Source organism: Coturnix japonica, chromosome Z (genome assembly GCF_054131305.1).
Source record: "Coturnix japonica strain WE chromosome Z, WE-NBRP24, whole genome shotgun sequence".
NCBI classification, from domain to species: domain Eukaryota; kingdom Metazoa; phylum Chordata; class Aves; order Galliformes; family Phasianidae; genus Coturnix; species Coturnix japonica.
In genome coordinates, this window is record NC_140702.1 from 39,698,723 (window position 1) to 39,707,623 (window position 8,901).

At 46.8% G+C, this 8,901-nt stretch overlaps 1 pseudogene; it reads left to right on the top strand.

Annotated features, from left to right (window-relative positions):
- Nucleotides 1–483: 483 nt before the first annotated feature.
- Nucleotides 484–1,089, top strand: LOC146753933 (uncharacterized; annotated as a pseudogene).
- The last annotated feature ends 7,812 nt before the right edge of the window (nucleotides 1,090–8,901 follow it).

Consider the following 8,901-nt stretch of genomic DNA (forward strand, 5'->3'; position numbering starts at 1 on the left):
TCTGATCTAGAGGAGCCGCCTAAGACGGACTCACTAGAAGTCCGTCCAGTAGTAACTCAAAAAACAAAGAAAATTCAAGATCGACCAGCAGGGGTGCCCCCCAAACAACGGCCCCCCGCCGAATCTTATTTACATGTAACAGCCCGGCCATACACGCCTACTGAACTCATGGACCTAGTACAATGATTTAGGCAAAGGCCAAGGGAAAGTGTTCCGGCTTGGCTATTATGGTTATGGGATTCGGGGGCAGAAAGTGTACTGGTTAGTGGCCTCGAAGTATCTAAGTTGGCCACAATAACAATACATCCTGCCCTTCGGCAGAGACTGTATGCTGGGACTCAGTTCCCTGAAGAAAATCATTCAATTGTAGAATGGCTAATGGCTGCTTGCCGCATGGTGTGGCCAAATAAAACTGACATGCCAGTAAACACAGGGATGTGGTCTTCTATGGAAGACCTTCAAAATTATATACGCGAATTAGGTATGAGAGAGGCTATCTACGAAGACACATTTGATAGCCCTGATACGGTTAAATTTTCTGAGGGAATGAGGGACCTAATTTTACAGCAGGCTCCCTCACATATGTATGGAACATTGGTTTCCATATTTAATCCATTAGTATCCGCGGAAGCAGCAGTCCAACAAGCTGCCCAATTGGTGGCAGACCTCGGGGAAACTGAGCGTTTACGAACTAAGCGCAATATCAGGGTGATTGAGGATGCCGAGGCTTTTCCAATAGTGCGAGCCAGAAGATCGGCCCCGTGAACCCCTCGGGCAGGACCTGTTAGAGTATCCTGGAAACAAATGTTCAATGATCTGCTTCGGGCAGGCGTTCAGTTTTCAAAAATTGATGGTCAGCCCAATCAGGTTCTCCTTCAGTTGTGGAAGCAACTGAAGGATGAACAAAAATTTCAGAATAAACCCAAAAGGCCAGGGATAAGACTTATAGAGCGGTGACCAACAACAACATGGAATTTAGAAGACTTTATAGTTCCAAATAGGAAAAAGAAGCCACCTCAGGTGCCTCGGGTTACGATACCAGAAGTATCAGAGGTAAAAGACTTGAATCTGGCTCAGTTCATGGCGTGACTGGCGTGACATCTATAATATATGGAGACCCAACCACCAATACAGAGGTGATCCACAAGGATCACTGAGTTCAACACGTGGCTTCAAATGAGATACCCTGGAATTTAAACGTGGTGTCAGAAGGTGTTGTCCCAGCACTTCTGCAACACTGGCAACTCAGTTCTGTGCCCACTGTCCAGGGCAGCCCGTTCCACGTCCATTGCCCCCTGGTGCAGACCCTGCTCCTTCTCCCCGGGCGCAGCTCCATGCCGTTCCCTCGGGCCCTGTCGCTGTCGCACACAGAAGAGATCAGCGCTGCCTACCGCTCCCTGTGAGGGACTGCAGCTGCCATGGGGCCTCTCCTCAGCCTGCTCTCAAATCCTCTCCAGTTTATCTATAAAATCTTGCTTATCCTATTTCATTTATTATTTTCGTTGTGATGCTATTTTAAATGCCCAAGGAAACCTAACTAGCTTATGCCTACTACAGTCCTACTATCCACTAGTTAAGTCATCACAGTAAAATACAGCACTAACATAGCATAGTTTAACTACCATTGTTCTCAGAAAAGAGGGTTTTTTTGTTTGGTTGCTTGTTTTTTTTCCTTCCCCCCCCCCCCCCCCCCCCCAAAAATCACATTTCCTCCACAATTTGTGTAAAAGCTCTCCAAATCTATGACTTCATGCCACCAACCTTGAATCTCTCTGGATCTTTTCTTTCTCTTGTCTTTACCACAAGCACTTCATGGCTGTTACTATGTACACAGACTACTATTCAGACTGCTTAATTAATAATAATAATTATTATTATTATTTCTAAAAAAAGGAAAAAAATAATAAAAGGGAGAGAAAGATATAATACACAGCCATGCACCATTTATTCAGGATGTACCATGTAACTTCAAGCTCTCTCACACATGAACACACTAAACTCCTTGAGATTCTTTCTTCCTGACTCACTCATAGTGACTTTCATTTTCAGATAGCAAATTCCACTTGCCATCCCAACTTAATTTGTTGTTCTTTATGTTGTCATATTTACTGAAAACTATGGATGTTTTATATTTGACAGAGGTCTTTTTACATATACTATATTGATTTCTGAGACTTTATTTTTAATCTCTATCACATACACACTTCATTACACCATTCTTTTCTTTTGGCATTTTATCTGTCTGAGGAACACTTTGCTTTTGCTTTTTCATAAATCATAATTCTGTTACATTTTTTTCTTTCAATTCCTGGATTTTAAGACCAGACAGTCTTTCATGCTCCTTTACCCTATGCACGTTTACTACCTCTTTTCTTTTTTAAGTAGTTGCAGATATAACTTCAATTAAGAAGTTAGTCTTTGAAAGGCACCTAAACTCATTTTCTAGTTCAAGATGATACATTTTGCAGCTTGGGTTTAAATTTATATTAACCTAAATTTATATTCATACTCCACTCATCAACTCATTAGTTCCTGTTGGAAATATTGTTAATCATTAAAACTGTGGTAGTAGTTTTGGATTTTATCTAACTTTGATTTTAGATTTATCAAGAGAAATACATCTTATCACTTAAAGAGACTGAAAAGGTACATGTCTAGTATGTATTTGGGAAGTCTCCATGTGTGATAAACCCCACAGTCTCCTCGGAGAAGTAAGACTGACAGGAGTAACATTATGTCTTGACCTAAAATTGTCACAATGATCTTTGATAAACACATGCACAAAGTTAGCTACCACCGAATGCAGAAAATTTGACTTAATATCTAACTTAATTATTCCTGCCGCACTGAGATCCTCTTTAAACTACTCAGACTATATTTGCTCATTTTTATTTCTTGTTGTTTTAAACGCATCAAGTATACCTGTTCTAAACCTACTGCATTGCCTCTTTATCAGTGACACAGATGATGAACTCAGTTGCACCCTCAGCAAGTTTGCTGGTGACACCAAACTGAGGGGTGCAGTTGATACAGCAGAAGGCAGGGAAGACTTCCAGAGGAACCTTGATAAACTCAGAAGGTGGCCCCATGAGAACCTATGAGGTTCCATAAAGCAAAGTGCAAGAGTTTGCACTTGGCATGAAGTAATCCCACATATGTATGCAAAATGGCAGAGCTCCTTGAGAGCAGCCCTGCCAAGAAGGACTTAAGATTCCTGGTATGTGAAAGACTTATCGTGGGCCAGCAGTGTATGCCTGCAGCCCAGGAGGCCAGTTGTAGCCTGGGATACATGAAAAGAAGGGTGGTCAGCAGGAATAGGGAAGTTATTGTCATCTACTACTCTACTCTTGTGAGGCCTCTTCTGGAGTGCGGCATCCATGTCTGAGGCCCTCAGCAGAGTTTTGGAGAGGGTTCAGAGGAGGGCCTTGAAGATTATCAGAAGGCTGGATGTCACGGAGCTCACTCCAGGACAGTGGGAACAATCCCGGGGGAGCAGGAACAAAATGCCCCCATTTCTCTAGCGGCACTGTATGGCACAGCCCGTTTTGGGAGAGGGGAAGGGAAGGGAGATTGCGATTGGGTCTAAAAAAAAAAAAAAAAAAAAAAAATGGAGGAAAAAGGTGACCTGAGAACGAACGGCAGTTTAATAACCTAATAACGCTAAACAACAACAAGAGAGTTTCAACAAAGAGAATACCAAGTCCCCAATCTCACCGACGGAGCTGTGGAAGGCGGGAAGCTCTGACTGCGCTGTCTCCTCGCAGAAAGCCGGGTCAGCAACCCCGTCCCCTTCCCCACTTCCCCTCCAGTGCCACTCCCCACATGCCCATTTAAGGCAGTCCATAGACAAAAGAAGAAAAAAACTTGTCCCCTTTACTCCCATTATTAGGCATGGTGTTCTTATGTGGAATACCAACACCAACCAAATTACAAAACCATAACATTCCACATCACTACATCATGCCTGACTTTTATCAACATATAAACAGAACAGTAGTTAACATGCATTACATATGTATGTAATATCTATACATATATATATATATACACACACATGGAATCACAGGCTGCACTCCCCCAGCATCAAATTTCCCCGTGGCACACACTGAACATCCCCATCCTTTTGCATCACCCACCAGGTGCACCCAGGTCCCTGTGCAAAAACAGTTCCATGGAGGGGTCTCCCCTTTCCAGAGGCTGGGAGGACCCAAACCGCTTTTCCCAGCATATTCTTTACATGCACCACAGGAACCTTGTCTTCCTCCACGTTACGCAGGGAGCTGGACTGTGCAGGGCTGTCTCGGTTGGCTGATCCTCACGTGTTTACCAGCCAGGTGGCTTCTGCTAAATGTTTCTCCCAGTTCTTAAATGTTCCACCACCCATCGCTTTCAGCGTGGTTTTCAGCAAATCATTGTGGCGCTCGATCTTACCAGCGGCCGGTGCGTGGTAGGGGATGTGATAGATCCACTCAATGCCATGTTCTTTGGCCCAAGTGCTCACTAGTGAATTTTTGAAATGAGTCCCATTGTCTGATTCGATCCTCTCTGGGGTGCCATGTCGCCACAGGATTTGTGTCTCTAGGCCTAATACGGTGTTTCTGGCAGTGGCATGGGGCACTGCATATGTCAAGCCACCCAATGGTTACCTCCACCATGGTGAGTGCATAATGCTTACCATTACGAGTCCTTGGCAGGGTGATGTAATCAATCTGCCATGCCTCCCCATATTTATACTTTTCCCATCACCCTTCCCCCCAGAGAGGTCTCATCCTCTTGGCCTGTTTGATCATGGCACAGGTGTCACAATCATGGATGATCTGCGCAATAGCGTCCATAGTTATGTCCACCCCTCGGTCTCTAGCCCACTTATGTGTTGCATCTCTGCCTTGATGGCCTGAGGTCTCATGGGCCCACCAAGCTAGGAATAACTCTGCCTTATTCTGCCAGTCCCAGGTCTATCTGGGCCACCTCAATTCTGGCAGCTCGATCTACCTGGTGGTTATTTTGTTGCTCCTCTGTCGCTCGACTTTTGGGCACGTGGGCATCTACATGACACACCTTTAGGACCATATTCTTTATTCGGGCAGCAATGTCCTTCCATAGTTCAGTGGCCCAAACAGGTTTACCCTTCTGCTGCCAGTTGTTTTGCTCCCGTTGCTGCAACCACCCCCATAAGGCACTGGCCACCATCCATGAGTCGGTATAGAGATAAAGCACTGGCCATTTCTCCAGCAATGTCTAGGGCCAGCTGGACAGCCTTTACCTCCGCAAATTGACTCGATTCTCCTCTTCCTTCTGTGGCCTCTGCAACTTGTCGTGTGGGGCTCCACACTGCAGCCTTCCATCCGCGATGTTTCCCAACAACGCAGCACGATCCATCAGTGAACAGGGCGAACTTCGTTTTCCAGAAGTTCATTGTATGGTGGGGCCTCTTTGGCACGTGACACCTCTTCTGCTGGTGGTGCTTCAAACTTTTTTCCTTTGGGCCAGTCCATGATCACTTCTAGGATCCCCGGATGGCTGAGGTTCCCCATCCAGGCCCGCTGTTTGATTAGTGCAACCCACTTACTCCATGTGGCATCTGTGGCATGGTGAGTGGAGGGAACCTGCCCTTTAAACATCCAATTCAGCACTGGAAGTCGAGGTGCCAGGAGAAGCTGTGTTTCGGTGCCAATTACCTCAGAGGCAGCCCGGACTCCTTCATATGTGGCTAAGATCTCCTTCTCAGTTGGAGTGTAGCCCTCTTCCGACCCCCTGTATGCTCTACTCCAGAATCCTAGGTGTCGGCCTTGGGTCTCATCTGAGGTTCTCTGCCACAAGCTCCAAGTAGGACCTTTCTCCCCAGCAGCAGTGTAAAGGATGTTCTTCACATCCTGTCCCATCCGTACTGGCCCCAGGGCCACAGCACGGGCTATCTCTTGCTTGATTTGCTCAAAGACCTGCTGCTGTTCAGGGCCCCACGCGAAGTTATTCTTCTTACGGGTCACCTGATAGAGGGGGCTCACAATGAGGCTATAATTTGGGATGTGCATTCTCCAGAAGCCTACTACACCCAGGAAGGACTGTGTCTCCTTTTTGTCAGTGGGTGCAGGCATAGCAGTAATTTTGTTGATCAGGTCTGTTGGGATGTGATGACGCCCATCTTGCCATTTCACCCCTAGAAACTGGATTTCTTGGGCAGGGCCTTTTACTTTGTCTCGCTTAATAGCGAAACCAGCAGACAGGAGGATTTGGATTATCTGTTCTCCTTTTTTAAAAACCTCCATCGCTGCATCACCCCACACAACAATATCATCATTGTACTGCAGGTGCTCTGGAGCACTGCCCTGTTCCAACATAGCTTGGATCAGCCCATGGCAGATGGTCGGGCTGTGTTTCCACCCCTGGGGCAAACGGTTCCAAGTGTACTGAACACCCCTCCAAGTAAAGGCAAACTGTGGCCTACACTCTGTGGCCAAAGAGACAGAGAAGAATGTGTTGGCAATATCAATGGTGGCATACCATTTTGCCTCTTTTGATTCCAGTTCATACTGGAGTTCCAACATGTCTGGCACTGCAGCGCTCAATGGGGGTGTGACCTCATTAAGGCCACGATAGTCCACCGTCAGCCTCCATTATCCACTGGCTTTGCACACTGCACAATGGGGCTATTGAAAGGTGAATGGGTCTTACTAATTACTCCCTGACTTTCTAGTTGTTGAATTAGCTTATGGATGGGGAGCAAGGAATCCCTATTAGTACGGTACTGTCATCTGTGTACCGTTCTCGTGGCAATTGGTACCCGTTGTTCTTCCACCCGTAGTAACCCCACAGCAGATGGGTCCCCTGATAGACCAGGCAAATCAGACAGCTGCTTAATGTTGTCCGTTTCTATAGCAGCTATTCCAAAAGCCCATCGGTATCCTTTGGGGTCCTTGAAATGTCCCCTTTTTAGGTAATCTATTCCAAGTATGCAGGGAGCCCCTTGGCCAGTCACTATATGATGTTTCTGCCAGTCTCTACCGGCGAGGCTTATCTCAGCCTCCAACACAGATAGTTCCTGTGAACCCCTCAGTCACCCCATGTATATGTATCCATTCTGTCCCTTTGAAACCTGAGGGTATCAGAGTGCACTGTGCACCGGTATCCACCAGTGCCTTATATTTCTGTGGTTCTGATGTGCCAGGCCACTGAATCCACACAGTCCAATACACTCTATTATCCCTCTCCCCGCCCTGGCTGAGGGCAGGGCTCCTCTATTAATTGTCTGCAGTGGTAGAGGCAATCTCAGTAGTGGATGACCTCTTTTGTAATTCTCTCACCCGTGCTCGCAGTGCAAAATTGGGTTCGTCATGCCACTTCCTCATATCCTCTCCATGGTTACGCAGGTAGTTCCACATGGCGCCACGTGACATAGGCTCACTGCGGTCATTCACTCGGACAGGCAGGCGTTTGCGTCTGATGGCTGAGACTGCCACAGGTTCACTGTGGTTCCTTGCCATGGACCAGTTCTTCAGCATGTTGTCTTGTTTTCTCTCCATTCGGTCCAGTCTATCCGTTATTTCGCAGATGGCTGTGATCGTGGCACGGTGTGGCACTACTGTGTTTTCGGTATTTTGCAGTGAAAGGATGAGCTCAAAAATTGGAGGTCTTCTATCCAGCTCTTCATACCTGTTAGTGTTCATTAATAGTATACTGGAATACTTCTCTGGTGCTGACCGTATGAGTTTCTTGCATATTTCTGGAGTACTGCTCACCTTTCCTGGGTCATGGCCATCCTCTGGGTCCCTAGGGACAAATGTGGGATCGAACAGCATTTCTGCCACAGCCATTTCTCTCAGGTACTGGATACCTTCCTCAGCTGTACTCCATTTTTCCAGTACGGGCTCCAAATCACTTTTGAGAAGACAGGTTGCCTTTACAGCTGATAGCATCCTCTCCCAGAGAGTGGCGACTCCATCGAGACATCTGCTGATCCCTCTATCAATAGATGAGTCTCGAGCAATGTTTCCTAATTGACGAGCCTCATTGCAGCTTAGGGCCATGCAGGCGGCCCCACTGTCCCAACACTGGAGCAGCCAAGTGACAAGGCATTCACTTGGGAGTCGGGCAAACTCCCTTCTTGTACCTTGGATTTCAGTAATTTTCATAGGCTTACGAATAGAGGAAGCGGTGACTTTTCCCTCATTATCACTATCCTCTCCACGTCTGTTAGTCTTCTGAGTTGCCTTCCTTGGTGGTTTTGGGGAGGGTCCCTCGCCCGGATCTTCCTCTACTTCCTCCGTCCGTTCCAGACATGAGGACACACGTTCCCATCTCTGGCCTTCCACTGGGGCAACTGACACTGATGCTGGTGCTTCCTGTGGTTGGCTGGGATTAGATTGGTGCCTTCCCCTTAGGGTTTGGATCTCATTCTCGAGACTCTCTATCTTCTTCATAAGCCGTTCGTTCTGAGATCCCCCTGATCTCCCACCCTCACTCACCAGTTCTTTTAATCCCTCACTCAAAAGTTCTATTAATTTCCCAGGGTCCCTCTGGTGTTCAGGGGTGAGATTACCTGATACTGGGGGTCCCGATGCTTCTGGCCCTTTTCCTAAGTCTCTCTGCACTATTCTTTGCAAGTCTCTCTGCACTTTATAGTAAACTACTACAATTAGAGAGACTAACAGTATCCAATTTGACACCCCAGTCATACTTAAGGAATTTGGAGCATTCGTGAGCCAGTTCGAGCACAGTGTCTGTGATGTTTGTTAGTCTGGAAGGGAGCCAGGCAGGTATCCCTATCCCTGGCAGCCGCTGGCTTAATATATCTACATATATCCCCACCAACATGATGCTCTGAAGCCGGGACCACAGGAACGTAAGGACCATCAGTCCTACATATAGGGCTGCTGAAAAAAGCCACCTAATTACTGCCCAAAA